This window comes from Lissotriton vulgaris, chromosome 7 (assembly GCF_964263255.1).
Source record: "Lissotriton vulgaris chromosome 7, aLisVul1.2, whole genome shotgun sequence".
Classification (NCBI taxonomy): domain Eukaryota; kingdom Metazoa; phylum Chordata; class Amphibia; order Caudata; family Salamandridae; genus Lissotriton; species Lissotriton vulgaris.
This window is the reverse complement of record NC_141695.1, coordinates 318,335,124-318,353,053: the sequence shown is the minus strand read 5'-3', so window position 1 is coordinate 318,353,053 and position 17,930 is coordinate 318,335,124. Positions and strand designations below refer to the sequence as shown.

Sequence of the window (17,930 nt, the reverse complement as noted above, 5' to 3'; positions counted from 1 at the left end):
ATGCCCCTGCCCTGCACCCTGAAAGAATAAAACAGCCTCCTGTAAACAAGGTGCTCCAAAACTGGGCTGAACCAGGCTCAGGCCCCCTGGCCTGCAAGAACAAAGGATTTTCAGTATAAATGTCGGAGCCCAGCTCCTAAGAAATCAGATCCTGTTTTACCACGAAGAATCTCTGCCCAACTAGAAGGACCAAGAAAATCTGAAGGAGGAAAGACTGTCCCTGCTCTGAAGGACTGGCCTGCCGTGGTGCCTTGCTGAGGAAGGAGAGGAAAAGACCAGAAAGGACTTTGCTTCATTTGTGCTTTAAACAAATCTCCATGGGCTTGGAATTGAGCTTGCCCCCTGACGGGACCCCGGTATCATTGGACTCTTGCCGCCTCTCCTGACGACATGCCTAGCTGTGTGTTGATCTGCCTCTGTGCCGCCGGGAGCTGTGACCTCCCTTGTGTGCCTCATTTTCCCCGAGTGAGCAGCTCGTGCCTGGCCGCCCCGCCACAGGTGACTCTGCTCCATCGAGCCTTGTCAATCCCGTCCCGACTGGGCCGCCCGCATCCTGCCCCTCTTTCCTGAAGAGGCATACTGGTCACTACTCGCTCATCTCCGCCAGAAGCAACCGGCCCAAACCCAGTGCGAGTCCCCGTACGCCCCGTTCGCCCGGACCACACTAGAGTTTTGTGCCCTTGGGTCCGCACCGCACCTTGAGCCTGCCTGTACACCTGTACCGGCCGCTCCGTGCCGCCCAACCCTCCAACCACCCGCCAGCGTGGTCCGAGAGGATCCGCTCCGACGCCGCCCCATGTGAGTGCCCCCAAAGCAGCGTGAGCCCCGGACCGTCCGCCCCGACTCCCAGAGCCCGCTCCTCCGTCTCGGTTCCTGAGGTTGGTACGAGCCGTGCAGAACCAGGAAGCCGCGAACCTGTCCCGGGCCGCCATCAGTGATCCGAGACGTTGGACCCACGAACTGCTTACAACTCCACAAACCCAGGTACTGTGCCACTCGAACTCCGAAGGGAGTTTTCATCGGACTCGGGGTCCGCAACGTTTGTTTTCCCCGTAGTGCTCATGATCACGAATGAGTCGCACGGCCGCAGTACGACTCATACTCCTCAATAGAACCGACCACTCCGGACCGCGAGAAGCAAGAGCAGCGGTAGGGTCTCCCTGTCCTCCTCGCACAGGGTACACCAACGCGCTACGCAGTGCCCAATTATTAACGAACTGTGCCAAAAGAGCAGGGGTCACATCGAGGGGTGTGGGACAGCATTCTATTTAATGAACCTGTTGGAATAAGCAGTAATTAAGAACTTCCTAAGAACTCTTGCCCAGTTTTAATCCTGTGGCTCTCATTTTCTCAAAGTTATATTGGTCTTGTGATAACTCTGCATAACTAAGTATTTTTATATAAAGCCTACGTATTTTTGATACAAAATCTTACGCCTGGTGTCCATTTGTGGTGGGTCATTGTGTTTACTGTATGTGGTCATAAATGCTTACCTGACTTAGCGCCCTGAGGATTAGCCTTGACTGCTCGCGCCACGCAACCTAAAGGGTGAGCAGGGGTTATTCTTAAGGGGTAGTGCATACCTGTGCCAACCAGAGACCCCCAATTCTAACAACCACGTGACCAGGAGTAAAGTTGAGCTGAAAAATCGCCCTTTCCCCTTTTCTTCTTCTTGTGCTTCCTTCCCTTCTCCTTTGACTACTGGGAATATCGATAATACAGTTTCAGGCCTAACCTGGACTGCCAATGCTCGTTGCAAGCATGAGCCACGGAAGCTTGGCCTCTTGTCCTTGAAGCAGTGGTACGTACTAAAGAGGCTGTGTTTCTCACACAGCTTGGAGTCATGTTTTAACCTAGACACCCCGAGAGGACCTCAAGAGTGTAAGAGATGGACAAACATCCATGACCGGATGGACAAGGCTTAAACCCCGACTTCATTGCGGGCGGGGCAGCACTAAGGACTGCACAAAACATTTCTTAGAAAACTAGCAGAGAAAAACACAAACATCGTGGAGAGCAGCTTCGGATCCCAGTTGAAGGGTGTGGACGAACGAAAACTGGCATCGGGATTGACACTATTTGTCTCTAGTTAAGATAGAGGCAGCATCACCTACCAGCACGGGAAAGTTACAGAGGGGCTTCTGGATCTAATCTGATGCCGGGATATTCGAAAGGTGACGATTCTGCAAGTAGGAGTAGCCATCGGAAAGAAATCATTCCAGAAGAGAGGCATTTAACAAACAGTAACATAGGTATGTTGAAAAAGTCTGTGCATATTTGTTTACTGTTGCACAGACCGCATCAGTGCCAACAACATCAACTGAGAAAACAGAGCTGCAGTGCTAACAAAACATGCAGCTAGGGAAGAGCGCAGAACTCATAAGCAACCGCCACAGACAGAGAACACTGCAGCACAGGCTGCAATACTAACAGAGACGGCAGGGTGCAGTGCAGTTCTTCATACCAGCAGAGAGAAAAGACTGCGGAACTGCTTATAATACCAAAAGAAAGAGAAGACTAAAGTAGCATTCACAATATCTGCAGAGTCTGCAGACTACAGCAGTGTTCACAACATCCTCAGAGGGAGCAGGGGGCAGCACAATGTACACGAACAGAGAAGGAAGCCTGCAGCACAATTTACAAACAGAATACAAAACTTGCGCATAGGGCTTACTGTAGCAGTGGTCACGGTATATGCATAGAGGTAAGGCTGCAAAATAACTCCCACACCTGTCTCAGAGGGCAGACTGCAGCACAGCACCCAGTTCTCACAGAGAGGGTAGACTGCAACCAGCTTACACCGCCTGCAGAGAAGAAAGACTGTAGCACAGCTCGCAAAACCTGCAGAGAGGAGACTGCAGCACTGCTGACACCACCTACACAGTGTAGACTGTAGCAGTTCTCACAACAGATGACAAGCTGCAGCATAGCTCTCCGAGAGGAAAGACTGCAGCACATATCTCAATACTTCTAGAAATGGCAGGCCACACCCCTGTACACAATACCCACAGAGAGAACAGACTACAAGCAGCAGAAAGCAGCACTGCACAGAATACCTACAAAAGGAGGACCACTGCAGTGCTCATAATAAAAGAGGACAGAGCATAGCACAGAATACATCATCTGCGGTGAACATATGCTGTATCAAGCTCACAATACTCCAGGAAATAACATTCAGAAGCAAACTTTTCATAACCACTGCCAGGTATACAGCATCACAGCTCGCCCCTATAACTGTAGAAAGGACAGATTGCGCCACAGCTCACAACAACCACAGAGACGGTGCACAATGTTACACAACTCGCAATACACCTCGACGACAGATGATAGCACAGCTCACAGAAAGAGAAGCAATAACTGCAGAAAGTGCAGACTGCAGCAACGTTCACAACACCTGCAAATAATATAGTTTGCAGCAAGGTCTAAATATCCAGAGTGAGAAAGAGAGGCAGGGAGATAATGAGAGAGAGAGAGAGAGAGAGAGAGAGAGAGGGAGAGAGAGAGGGAGAGAGAGAGAGAGAGAGAGAGAGTAGCAAAATCAAAATGTCCACAAACACCATATACTGCAGCACAGCTCACCATGATTTTTAGAAGGCAGATATCGGTAGGGTTCATAACACTCACACGAGAGAGTGGAATGAAGCACACTCCCTAATGCCCACAGAGATGAACGCCTGCAACAAAGCTTACCAAACTCCCTTAGAAGGTACGACGTAGCACTGCCCCCTTTACCCATATTAGATTGATTGCAACACTACAATCCAAACACAGGCTATGGAATAGTTCAGCATAAACCCATACAAGTCAGACTGCAGCACAAGAGACAACAACCGCATAAATGACAGAATGCATAAGAGCTCTCGTTTCTATGGAAAGGACCAGACTGCAGCTCAACTCTCAATATTTGTAGAGAAAAGAATGTGACTTAGTGATTTTGGGATGTAACACAGCTCACAATTCCTGCAGTGGATAGACAGCAGCAAATTTACAACACTCAGCGAGAGCTTAGAAAAGTTCATAATAACTTCAGACAGGGCAGACTACAGCACAAATCATAGTACAGAAATGGTACGTAGCACAGCTCCTAATACCTACAGAAAATAGACTAAAGCGCAGCTCACAATGTATGCAGATACAACACTGCAGTACAGCTCATACAAATCAGAGAGAACGCTACAGTGCAGTTTACAATACATACAGAAAGCAGACAGAAATTTGGCTCATAATGTCATAGCACAGACTGCTAAACAGCAATACCAAATGACTTGTAATAGACGGCAAACACATCGTAGACACACGCATAAATACCATGGTGAGAGAAGCCCTCAGTCACCTAAAACATCTATAATCTGGCAAACATGCAATGGCTACTGACAATCCAAAATAAGTAATCCAAGCATTAGTCCTTTTCAGGAGTGGAATTGGAGATATTTATACACACAGGCATTCCTGCTGTTAGAACTGTCCTGCTAAAAGTAATCAATGAAGCTGCGACACTGATCACAGACAAAACAATTTCATTACCACATACTAATCAAATACATGTAGATTTCTCCCTAATTGTTCTGTACACCAAGATCAGCCTTTACCATCTTTACAATACTTTAACTAAACACACCACAGTACTTATTGAATAAACTAATGTTATCAGGCAGTCATATGCATCTTTGGTGCTACAGATCAAAACTAAATGTTGCAACAAGACTTCCGTTCTAGCCCACTTTTCCCCTTGCTTCGGACACAAGATGCAGAATAATATATCCTCCATCTCATCTACAGACCTCACGGCAGAACTCGGCCTTCATTGATGAATTTTGAAATCTCTTCACCACCGCGTCCCTTCGACAAGACCACACCACCCTCTTGAGTGAATTCAACCTCCCACACAACACAAGCTAAAACAAAACACAAGAGGCAATCTTTTGAACCTCATTGGCACACTTAACATGGTACAGCATGTCACACAGTCACCACACTCCTAAGGCCATATTTTTGACTTTGTCTTCTCAACATTAGCAGCAGTTCAATGCAAATCACCCACATCCCTGGACTAGACCAACCATTCTGCCTTCCCTATCTCCCTGCTCATCATCTTAGTAAAAAACCAAGGTCAACACAATAGAGAAGACCAAACCTTCAGATCATTCAAAGTCTTCTCTATAAATAATGTATTGCTCCCCCTATCAGCTTCAGGTCCGATGCCAACACCCTTGTAAACAACTTCAACACTTATTTGGAAAACTAAATGAAAATCCATGCCCCAACTTAAAAGTCAAGGCAAAGTCTTCAGCACCCTGTCACTCTAAAGACCTTTCTGACAATAAATGATCCATCTGTAGACAGGAAAGCAAATGGAAGTAAAACAGAATTCTTGATGACCTCATGATACTGAAGTTCCACATGCAACATACACACTGCTCATAACATCAACCACAGCAAAGAAATGTACCAACACCATCAATGAAGTCACCAACAGAAGCAGAACTTTCCAAGACAATCATGCACTACATTGATCCCATACCAGACCCAACTATTCCTCAATCCCCATGTGCAATGTCATAAACCTATTGTTAAGTGAAAACATACTGGAGATCCAACAGCACATCGACAATACCAGGTCTGGAGACTCCCACAATGGTCATCTTACAAAACACTATCTTTCTCAGGTCCCACGGTCATACTCAACTTCCTCAAAGCCACTTTTTAATGAAAATTATATTTTACCCTCCTCCTTTATCAAAGGTCTCGCCAGGGACATTCTCTATCACCCCTACTCAATACAGTCAATGATTAACTCACTCAAGACATCTTCACAGAAGCTCTCAAGACCTTGATGATCTCACTAAATACTGACCCATCACTCATCTATCACTCACAGGCAAGCTCAATGAAAAAGCAGCCATTATCAAATCGATAATCATATCTGTGCTAACCATCTCCCGCATGACAACCAGTCTGGCTTCAGATCATGCTGAAGCACACTGACTGCTACCTTACACATCACAGACTGCACTCTTTAGACCACAGATAGAGATGCCCCATGCCTCTTGATACTGCTGAACCTCATTCCCGCCTTCAACACAGTCAGCCAACTCACCCTCATATGGACCCTGGTGTCTTGAATTGGATTCACCAGCAATGTTGTTCAATAGTTCTCCTACCACTTTTCCGGCCAACACAAGTTTGTTCCCATCGGCACCTCCAGGTCCCAAATGTTCCCTATCACCTGCAAAGTCCCCCAGGGATCCATACTGTCTCCTGTCAATTTAAAACCTCTACATGAAGTCGCTTGGTGATCTACAGCATCAAGATTCACCAATATGCTTATGATATTCAGCTCTACTAGAAAGTCTACCCTGCTTCAGACATCTTTAATACTGCCTGCACATTATCCCGACAAGGATGTCTAACACCTACCTAAAGCTCAACCAATCAATTCAGAATTCCTCCTATTTGCCCAGAACAACAAACCACAAACAGTAAAATTCTGGCCCAGTGGCATGAACCTTGATGACTTCGAACAGTAAGTGACTTGGATTCACTCTAGACCCCAACCTCACCCTCAAGGAATGTACTAACTAAGAACGCAAAGGAACCCACTAACAAAAAACACAAAGACAGTTTAATATCAGCTCTCAATTCTAAAGAAAGTAATTTGTTATAGAAAGTGACACTCATTTATTTACATTATTTGTAAAGTGCTACCGTCATCCCTGAAGGGATATCCCGGCGTTGGGATAAAGAAATGCCTGACACATGCAAGACCATTATCTGGCGAAAAAGCAAAGTCTTTGCCCTCTTTCCAAACATCGGAAGATCAGGGAGGAGACAAAGGTCTAGAGGCAAAGAGTTCCAATACATTGATGCTAAATGGCTGAAAGAGCGACTGCCCATTCTCGCTTTTCTGATACACTTGGCTCTCACCATAACCAAATTAGCAGTGCTCTGTGAATGTGACAAAGTAGTTTAGATTTTGTGCCTCTTAAGTGCAGGGAGCCAGTGCAGTATGTGCAAACAGGCAGTGGCAGAGCTGTTTGATGTACTGTTACAAATAAATCTAGCAGCTGTATTCTGGATTGATTGTAATCAGGTGAATGAGAACTCGGCAATTCCAAGATATGCGGCATTCCCATAATCCAGCCTGCGCATAATCAAGGTCTGGGTGACTATCCTATGTCAGTCTACTGGGATCCAAAGGAAAAGCTTATGCAGCATCCAGAGAAGACCAACACACCTACCACATGTTGCATTTACCTGGTGTTGCATAGAGAAGGTATCATCTATTAGAAATCCGAGGTTCTTGGCTACCTTCTTTGGTCTGGGTGAGGTGCCTAAGGACAATGGCCACCCAGAGTCATTCCAGATTTTACTTGCTCCATCAAAGAGCAGTGTTTCAGTTTTTTCTCTGTGTTAAGCTTCAGGCAATGGGACTGCCTCCAAATGGTGACCTCAAAGAGGCAGCCAATGAGACAGTTCCATGTCTCTTCCTGTTTCTCCCCAATAGAGATGACAAGCAGTTTTATCAGCGTAGTAGAGGATCGCAAAGCGCCATGCCTTGACGATACCCGCTAATGGAGACACACAAATATTGAACAAGGAGGGGCTGAGTGAAGAGCCCTTATGGACTCACACTTGGGCATATGATAATTTGACCTGAAGGAGTGCAGCAGCCTGGCTGATTGGGATCCATCCTTCAAAAATGATCTGAACCACGGCAACGCTTTCAAATATAAACCAATTTCATGCAGTCTCTGCACCAAAAGATTATGTGAGACATTGTCGAAAGCTGCAGACAAGTCTAACAGGAGAAGCCGCTATTTTCCTCTAATCTTTTCGGAAAGTACTGTTTTTTTTTAATGTCTGATCACTTTATAATAAGCTTTCATAGCAGTTCTATATGCCAGTCGAACGTCAAGGCTCCTAGATAACTGCTAATGGTGTTCAAGGGCTTTGCAGTTTCTCTTTTCTACTCTGAGTTCATTAGAGTACCATTTTACTGATGAAGCTGTTCTAAGTGATTGACATGTCCTCCAGGGCCAGCATAAGTACAGTGCCTTATTTATGGCTCTAATCCTTTACATATGATTTTAGTGGAGCATCATCGCACTCTCTGGTGGTATAACATTTCTTTGAAAGGGCTCAAGATTGACTTTCCTCCAAACTCTTTTCTGCGTATCGGTAGTGCTGGACTTCACTGAGAGGTCACTTGATAACAAAAATGAAAAATTGATCAGGAAGTGGCCAGACCAGTGGATAGGGTTAATACCATTGATCTTGAGCATATCAATATTAGAAAATAGTAGATACAACTTATGTCCTGTCTTATGTGTCGGACCTTCTATATATTGTTTTAGGTTTAGGATTTGCATCTCATTCTCAAATGCTCTGCTAGAGGAGTCGCTAGAGGAGTCTGCCTTTTCCTCATATTGAAAATTAAAATCACCTAATAACAAGAAACTGTTATACTTCAGGACCAATAGGGTCAGCAGAGTGGATAGCTTGGCTGCCGACTGCTAGTTGTAGAAAGAGGGTCTGTAAAGGATGGCTACACACAGAAGAACTGAAGTATTCCTCAAAAACTGGAAGGATATTATCTTACAGTCTCTTATACGAGAAGTACTAACTTCAGAACATTGGAAGGAGTCCTTACAGATAACTACAATACCTCAACCTTATTTGCCCTCTCAATCATGCTTTAGAATTTTCTACCGAACTGGCACCACAAGTGTTAGCTCGGGTATTGAATGGATATTGATCCATGTTTCAGGAAAAAATACCAAATCGGGTTTGGCTCTATTAATAGTATCCCATATATCCATGCAATGTTTGGGCAGGGATCTGACATTAAAATAAAACATTTAACATTCAAAGCATTTAACTTATGCTCAATTCCTAACCCTAGGGTATTTGAACCAGGGTAGAGGGAGGTTGAGTCCGATGCCAGTCTCATTGTGCTCATTGGGTCCCTCCCTGTAACAGGTGTCTCTTCTGCAATCTGACATTTACATTCCCATTTACAGCTGGCACAGGAGAAAGGGATAGATGTCGTCCCAGGCGACTCTATGCCATATTTACCACTCACCTGATTATGGGAGACCATAGCTATTAAGGCCTCTTTGAGTGTAATTAAATGAAGGCATCTCACCTCTGACGAAACGGGCAGGGGTCCTGGACAATGGAAGGGCGCAGAAGGGTTTGCTTTTGGCACACCTTTGGCATGCCAGTGACCCACTTTATTATGTATGTTTCCAGTCTCTTTGCTAGACCGCTGAACCTCCCTTGATTGCGTCCCCCTTCCCAAGATGGGGGATGTTGAGAGCACTGCTTCGGGGCTAACGCAGGCCAACGTGGTTTAACACACCACTAGTTTGCTGCCCTCGATTGACACTGCCACTAGAAAATATGTAAAAACCTTCAGATGTCCCCAAGCAATAAAAATAGACAACACTACCCAGTTAAAACAACTATTATTCAGCTAAAGTGCAAAAATGGAAGGCAAGGGGGCGTGGCCAAGATGGCGTCGGAGTAAGACGTGCTTTCGAGTCGCTCCGGCGCCCGACCTGCTAAGCATTGTACAGCATCGCCTTCAGGGCGCCAATCGGCTCTGACACGGTCGCAGAGGCCAGCGGCATCGAGCGGAGTGGTCCGGTGTCCCCGACGAGTCCCGGAGTGGCCGTACAACGCCACCAGGTGCACTTCATCATCGGGCCTGTTGAGCACCGGCCTTGCGTGGGAGAGAAGCCGCCTTGGAGTGCAGTGACGTTGGGCGTGGCTTCGCGGAGTGGCGGACGTCCTCTGCCTCCCCTCGCCATGGAGGTCCCTCCTCTACATCGGGACACTGGTTTGATGGTGAGCTCTTTGCTGTGAAGGGCTGAGAGGCTCGGCAGACGACCGACCACGTGGAGGGTGAGCCTCGGATCTCTGGCGGAGCCGTGCGATCTGATCGCGGCTACTTCTGAACAACGCGTCGGCGCCCTCGACGACCTCTGCTGGGTCGGAGGGTCCTCCCCGTCCCTGTGAGTACTGTACCGCCTGGGGTGGCCTCGTGCCCTGCACCGCCTGCGACTCGGGGTTGTTGGCCCAGCACGGAGCGCCCGGGCCTGAATATTGGTTGACTTCAGAGGCCTGCTCTGCTCTGCGGACTGCTTGCCCGGCCCACATTGTCCGGTGATAGTGGACTACGTTGTGCATTGGCGGTATCGAGTGGTTGTGTTCGTGGCCCTGCTGTGTGGGACGGGGACTCCGGGCCTGCTGCCGTCCTTCTGGATCCTTGGCGGAAAGCTCCTACGCCGCCATCTTACTCGGGCGGCTGCTGCTCGTGACGCAGGTGCTTCTGAGCGGCCTACATCTTCGGCAGCCTTGATTCCACGGCTCCGCCGCAATGTCGAACTTGCCGCGCAAGGGGAGGACGGTGAAAGACGGAGCCTCTACAGCATCGCAACCGCCATCTTCTCCCGGAGCTAGTGGTTCGACTAGACAGACGGACGAGGAGGCGCCCGCCACCAAGGCGTTCATGTCGGAACTCTTTGCCTCTATCAAGGAGGATATCTCCGAGCTTCGCGCCCAGCTAGCGTCGGACCTACGGGAGGTCCGGAGAGATGTGGACGGCATTGGTGAGTGGGTGGCCACCTTAGAAGATCATGACTTAAGTATGGCGAATGACATTCATCAATTGCAACAAGATGTTCTTCGCCTTACTGACCAGAACCTGAACCTGCAAGCCTACGCCGAGGACCTGGAAAACCGCTCCAGGAGAAACAACATCCGTATCAGAGCGGTCCCTTGGGACGGGGAGGCTGGAGACTTGAGAGAATATGTGCAGGCCCTCTTCCTACAAGTGTTGGATGAGGAGGAAGTTCAGGGGATCAAGTTGGATAGGGTGCACAGAGTTGGCCTGCCTAGGCGAGGTGGCCCCCCCCCGGACATCCTCGCGTGTGTCCATGACTTCCAAACGGAAGAACGTATCCTCCGGAAGGCTAGGGCCATCACCACCCTGCAATTTCGTGACCATCGGCCGCAGCTGTTCCAGGACCTGGCGGCGTCCACGCTTCAAAAACGGAGAGAATTCCGGCCAGTGACTGCTTTTCTGAGGGAGCGTGGCATCTCCTACTCCTGGGGTCACCCCTTCCGGATTATATTTCGATGGCAGAACAGACTGGCACAGATTCGCTCCCTGAAGGCCGCGAGGGAGCTGCTGGGGCTGGAGGAGGACCCTTCATCTCAAACGGCACAGTCCTCACCATCGCGGCGACGGCGTCGCTCTTCATCATGGCACCGGGTTGGCTCTTCCCCGGACCGATTGTTTCCGGACCACTCTGTCAGCTTGCAGGAGAGGGGATCAGCGGTGGCGTCGGTGGCCTCGGCCACGCTTGCAGACACTCAGCAGAGCTCTGGAGCGGCATGATCCCTGACTTCTTCGATGGTCGGGCGCCGGAGGGTCTCTGTTCCTACGGCCCTGGGGTACTATGGTACTTTTGGAGAAGACACCCCGGGCCTTGGCCCTGGGGGCCCCCGAACCGGTGCCCCCACCCCGATTCCAGTCTGATGTGGACCTTGTGACCTGTGGCCCATTGGAACTGCTGAATGTTCGATTCAGGTTACGGGCCTTGTGCTCTGTTTTTTTGGTTTTCGGGTTGTTGCAGGGGGGTGGGACAGTTGGTGCTCTGAGTGTGGGTACGGTGGCAGGGAGGTTGGGGTTGGGGGTAAGGGGTGGTGTGGTGGCGACCGTGTGTGATGGATGCATGATGTTGGTGGCTTCAATGCTATTTGCCTTTGCGTTTTTTCCTTTGCTCTATGATGGTGCTTCTTCGGCTCTTGCGCTCTATGGAAGAGAGGCCGTCCTGGGAGGCTGGGGGAGAGTGCGTGTGGTCCCCCCTGTGCGGTTGTGGCTGGGGTCTCTTCCTTGGCTCCCTATGAGTAGCTGTCCCCGATGGGATTGGGATCCGGTGCGTGACGGGGGTCTAGGAGTGGAGCGTGGATGTCTGGACGTATACATAGCATGGAGTATTAGTTCCCCATTATGCCTGTTAGCATAGGCACCTGGAACGTGAAGGGCCTCAATTCCCCACAGAAGCGGCAGAAACTTTGGAAGTACATTTCGGACCATCACCTGGATGTGGTTGCTCTCCAGGAAACCCACCTGGCTAGGAGGGACGAAATGAGACTTCGCCATAGGCAGTTCCCCCTTATCTACAGGGCGTCCGCGCTCACGAAACATAGAGGGGTGGCCCTCCTCTTCCGGGCTTCCCTCCACTTTCAGCCCCTGGGGGTGAGTGTTGATAAGGAGGGTCGCTGGCTGATGGTGAAGGGGACGCTGTATGGTCGCCTGTGTACTTTTGTCGTGGTGTATGCTCCGAATACAGGTCAAAATGGCTTTCTGCAGTGTTTGTTAGATAAGATGGGGGACTTTGTGGATGGGCACCTAATCATGCTGGGAGACTTCAACATGGTGTGGGACAGGGACTTGGATAGCTCTGGAGCGCGCAGGGCAGACACTGGCGTCTTCTCGGAGGAAACACAGCGTCAAGTGGGTGAAATGGGGCTGGTAGACAGCTGGCGCTTTGTCCACGCACAGGCCAGGGACTATACTTTCTACTCTCACGTTCATCGCTCATACTCCCGCATAGACTATATTTTGGTTAGACAGGCTCTCAGGGGGGATATACGACTGACTGATATCTTTCCGCTCTCGCTGTCGGATCATAGCTTGGTGGTCCTGGGACTGCATTGGGCCGCGGGGGGAGACGGTTGGCGGAAATGGTACTTCCCGGCGGCTCTGGTGAGGGATGAGGTGTCCTGTAGGGCATTGCGGAAGGCTGTTGGTGATTTTTTTATCCTCAATCCTCCTTCTGACACGTCGGTGTATAACACGTGGGACGCGTGCAAGGCCTCCCTCCGGGGCACGTGCCTCGCTCTCAACGCGAACCTTAATAAACTGCGGCGGGAAGAGAGGGAAGCTCTGGAGACGGAGCTTGCCACTTTAGAACAGGCCCACAAGGCGAACCCCTCCTGGGTGACCCTGCACCCCCTGACGGCGGTGCGAGGGAAACTGAAGGCCCATTATAACAACAGGGCGGAATTCACTCTTCTGCGCCTTCGGCGTACCTCCTACTCTCAAGGCAATAAGGTTGGGCGCCACCTTGCTCGGCAGCTTCGTGACAAACGCGAAAGGGATTATATAGGGGGCGTGCGTGACCACGCGGGCTCTGTTCAGCATAAAGACGCGGACAAGGCGGCCATATTTGGTCGCTTCTATGAAGTGCTCTACTCGAGCGACGCTCTCGACCCGGGGGCTCAATCCGAGTTTCTGGAAGGTCTGCCTATCCCGAGAGTTTCCAGAGAATGGAATGACTTGTTGTCCTCCCCCATCTCTCGAGAGGAGGTTTTGGATGCCATCAAGGCCTTGAAGCTGCATAAGGCCCCTGGGCCTGACGGCTATACGGCCCTATTCTATAAGACGTTCGCGCCCGACATCTGCGACTACTTAGTCTCCCTCTTCAACGCGATGGAAACTGATGGTAGAACCACGGACTCCATGGCCGAAGCGTTGATTACTATTATCCCCAAACCAGGTAAGGACCTTACCTCCTGTGCATCTTACCGTCCGATAGCGCTCCTTAACCTGGACGCTAAACTGTACTCCTCCATCCTGGCGGGCAGGCTGCAAGACCTGATGCCTGCTTTGATCCTGATCCTGATCAGTCTGGCTTCATTAAGGGTAGGCAGACTCATGACAATCTGCGGCGCGTCGTCCATTTAATTGAAAAAGCGGAACGGTTCCGCATACCAGCAGTGTTGGTAGGGCTTGACGCGGAGAAGGCCTTTGACCGCGTTGATTGGGGGTTCCTGCACCGAACGCTGGTGGCCTTCGGGTTCTCGCCCCATTTTATAAGGATGGTTGAGGCCAACTACAATAGCCCTACCTTCCGAGTGTTGGTTAACGGCCATAGGTCCGGGAGTTTTCGTCATTCCCGAGGGACGCGCCAGGGCTGTCCCCTCTCGCCCCTTCTTTTTGCCCTTAGCATAGAACCATTGGCGCTGGCGATACGGGAGAATGAGCGGATTCTAGGGCTCCCCTTTACGGGCGAGCAGCATAAGATCTCGCTCTTTGCCGATGATGTCCTGTTGTCCCTTCGAGACCCGGCGCTGTCACTACCCCATGTCCACTCGGTGCTCTCTGAATATGAAGCAGTGGCGGGGTTTAAGGTTAACTTTGACAAGTCCTACATCTTAAATTTGACCTTGCCACCGGGGGAGGTGCAACAGATCCGGCTGCTTACTCCGCTCTCGTGGACGTCATCATCCTTGCTCTACCTGGGCGTGCGGCTGACCTCTACCATAGGTGCCTTGTTCCAGGCTAACTTCCCCCCGATGTTGGCATCGATTCGGGCGGAACTGGACCGGTGGAAGCCCAAATTTATCTCATGGCTGGGTAGGGTTCATGCAATCAAAATGGTTCTTCTACCCAAGCTCCTTTACCTTTTTCAGGCCTTGCCTATCCCGATAGGGCTGGACTACTTTCGTCGGCTGAAGACCGTGATGCTGAAGTATGTTTGGCAAGGCGGCCGGGCGCGGCTTCCGTTTACGGTTCTCCGACGCCCGCGGTTGGAGGGAGGAGTGGGCTTTCCGGACATGCATTTGTATTACAAGGCTGCCCAATTGAGAGTCCTCGTGGAGTGGTCCCAACTGCTCTCGGACAAGCACTGGCTCCACATGGATCGGAGTGTTGCGGGTCGTTCCATCTGGGACCTGGCCTGGAAGACTAAAGTGGACCGGCCCAGAAACGCGTACATTAGCACTCCCACCAGCACGGTGTTAAAGGTCTGGGACACGGTGAGTAGCGATGACCGGTGGACCATATTCCCGTCCCCGTTCACCCCGATCCATTTCAATCCGGCCTTTCCCCCGGCGTTGACGGGGGGTCCCTTTGAGACTTGGAGGGAGGGTGGCTGTAGAGCTCTCACCCACCTGTTCCATGGCACCGAACCCCTCACTTTCCACAACTGTATGAGGGATTATGGTGTTCTGCCGACGGAGCGCTTTAGATATCTTCAGCTCTTGCACTGGGCGACGTCGCCTGGTGTGGTGGATGCCGCTACCAGACCCTTGACGAAATTCGAAACTTTCCTCCTTCGCACATCCACCCTGAAGGGGGCGATCTCTTTTCTATATGGGCTGCTGTTAGACACTACTATGTCTCCACGGCCTCGATATCAGGATCACTGGGAGACCACACTGGGGAGGGGCATTTCCGACAGCGAGTGGAGGAGCTTATGGCGGGACGTGACGACACATAACCACTCTACCGACCTCAGGGAGGACCACATGAAGCTCCTCTTCGACTGGTATTTATACCCATCTAAACTACACCGCATATTTCCAACGGCCTCAGATAGGTGTTGGCGGGGGTGTGGGATGTTGGGGGACTTCAGCCATATATGGTGGGACTGTCCCACCATCCGGCCGTTCTGGGCCGAGGTTCTCTCCCACATTAAAGATATACTGGGTTACCCACTCCCCAATTCCATGGACTTTGTTTTACTGGGCCTTAGGGACCCATTGCTTGAACACCAGACTAGGGCGGATAAGCGCATTATGTGGTTATGTTTGGGAGCAGCTAAGCTGACTTTGGCAGCCGCTTGGAAAAGCCCGTCTGCCCCCGCCGTCTCTTTGTGGCGTTTGTTGAGTTTGGAGCGACTCTCAGACATCTTCCTGGGGAATTTTTAAAAACTTTATGTTTAATTGGGGCCCCTTGGTGAGGTTTTTGTCCCGAGGCCTGCCTTCGGCAGTTTGTCCGTCAGCGCTGCGGGCACTTCACCTTTTCCAAATTTGATTACGGATGTGACTGTTGTGGATTGTGTGAATGTTGGTCGCCACCACTGGGTGGAAGATGGGTGGTGGGGAGGGAAGGAGGGTAGGGGGGGTAGTTGGGGAAGTTGTTTCTTTTTTTCTCTCTCCTGTTGCGACTTGCTGTGCCCTCGGAATGGACACTATGACTCAGATGGGGCTTGGGTTGCTCTTCCCGGCTGGGGACAATGCATCAACTGTTGGAATTTCCAGGCACAATTTGGACACTGTGGTGGACGGGCCTTCTTGTCCGCACTTCTGCTGCTCTACCTGGCTACCGCCCTCTTTGATGCGGACTTTGATGCCCTATTGCCCCTCCCTTTGCAATCATGTTTTTTGGCACCCCCTGTGTGGGGTTATTTGGTGGAATGTCGCCTGTTCTTCCTTCCTTTCTCTTTCTTGATCCCTTTGCTCTGTTCCCCTCCCCTTTTCTATTTTCACCTTGCAGACTACAAATAAAAATTTTACAAAAATGGAAGGCAAACTACAAAAGTAAATTCAAGTTATGAGTGGTAATGGGCAGGTAAAGAGCAAAAAAGAAATTCAAGTTCAATCTTCTTTAAAGCAGATTTTTAACTATTACCCATCATACATAGCATGTGTAGAGCAAAGATTTCAGAGATCCAACCTGAGATGCCCCGCACCCATGTTTAAATGTATGTTTCCGGTCTCCAAGTTAGGATTGGTGACGTTACAACGCAGGCTATTACAACGCCTGCTGTTACAACGCGGTTTTTACATCGCATACCATTACAACGCATAGTGCTTTTAAGCGCTGGATAGTGAATTATTTAATTTACTATTCCAACTCCAGTCCCCGTGGATAGTAGGGAAGGTGTTGGATAGTAATTTAAATATATTCCCTATCCTAGAGCGCCCCCCAGCGCAATGCGTTGCAATGGTTTGCGTTGTAATGGTTGCGTTGTAATGAATGCGTTGTAAGTGATGTTTCCCCCAAGTTAGACCGCTGATCCTCACTTATTGTGTTCCCCCTCCCAAGATGGCGGATGTTGAGAATACAGCAGCAGGGCTAACTCAGGCACACATGGTTGAACACACCACTGGTCTGCAGCCCTCGTCTGCCGTCACTGCCACTAGAAAATACGTAAAACAAGCATTGGCATATCCAATAGGTCTCACCTTTCGGACCTTATAAGTGTTAGCTATTTACAGTATGTTTTTTGTTGTTGTAATTTTTCGTGTCACATGTTACTCTTGTATAGCGCATCATCTTAAAGAGTTGACAATAATTAACATTCGGTAAATAGAAAGCTCATTGACGCTTTTAATTTCGTAGGCCCGCACATTTTAGAAACCGCTTTCCCCCTTGCCACTTTTTTCAACACGTAAGGCACTGCTTGTTAGGTCTGAGGAGTTACTGACACAAACCAAAGTGAAATATAGCATCCTTAGGGAGATTGCCCAGTGGTGTCCCATTATCATGATGTCAGTAACTACCGGGAAGCGCTGGAACAGGACCATACCCCGGGAAAGTACAGACGCATTCTGGGACATTGCAATAATGTTTACTTAAAGGTAGGCGGGCCACAGAAAGGAAAGGGTCGGGCCGCTCGGTTCCCCCGCACATATGACGGGACGCCAACCTCCTCCTTCCCCCTATCTCTATCGGTGGTGGGGCGTGTCCACGTCGCGTCTTGATGACGCGGCAGGCACGCCCCATTACCGATTGGTCCAGGCTCCCTCGTTGACCCGGAGGCAATGTAATTGCTTACGGGTCAAAGGGGGGGAGCAAAGGGGGGCGGACCCATAGGCACGGGTCCACCCCCAGTGGGGGTAAAAGGCCGGGAGAGTGTGGGAAGCGCCCTCTTGTTCCCGCGCTGCCCAGGCTACCCCCCACGCCTCAGCAAAGGCGCCACATAATCTTTCTTTATTTTGTATTTTAGGTTGTGGGTTTGAGACCTACGTTGGGCGAAAAACTAGTAATTCCAACCTTTCATTGAAGAGCGGGAACCGGCCGGCAGCACTCCCTCGCGCCGCCCGGTCCAGAGGTGCGATCGCGACCGTAGTCGAGACGGGAGAGCGTTCCGCTGCCGAGTCTGCATGCGCGCCGGTAGAAGGCTTTG

The 17,930-nt window shown here is 50.1% G+C and overlaps 1 protein-coding gene across 2 annotated transcripts in view; it reads right to left on the bottom strand.

Annotated features, from left to right (window-relative positions):
- The window catches only part of LOC147701473 (voltage-gated potassium channel KCNC1-like), a 710,999-nt gene that overhangs the window by 347,816 nt on the left and 345,253 nt on the right, over nt 1–17,930 (bottom strand). The gene's annotated exons all lie outside the window — the stretch shown is intronic.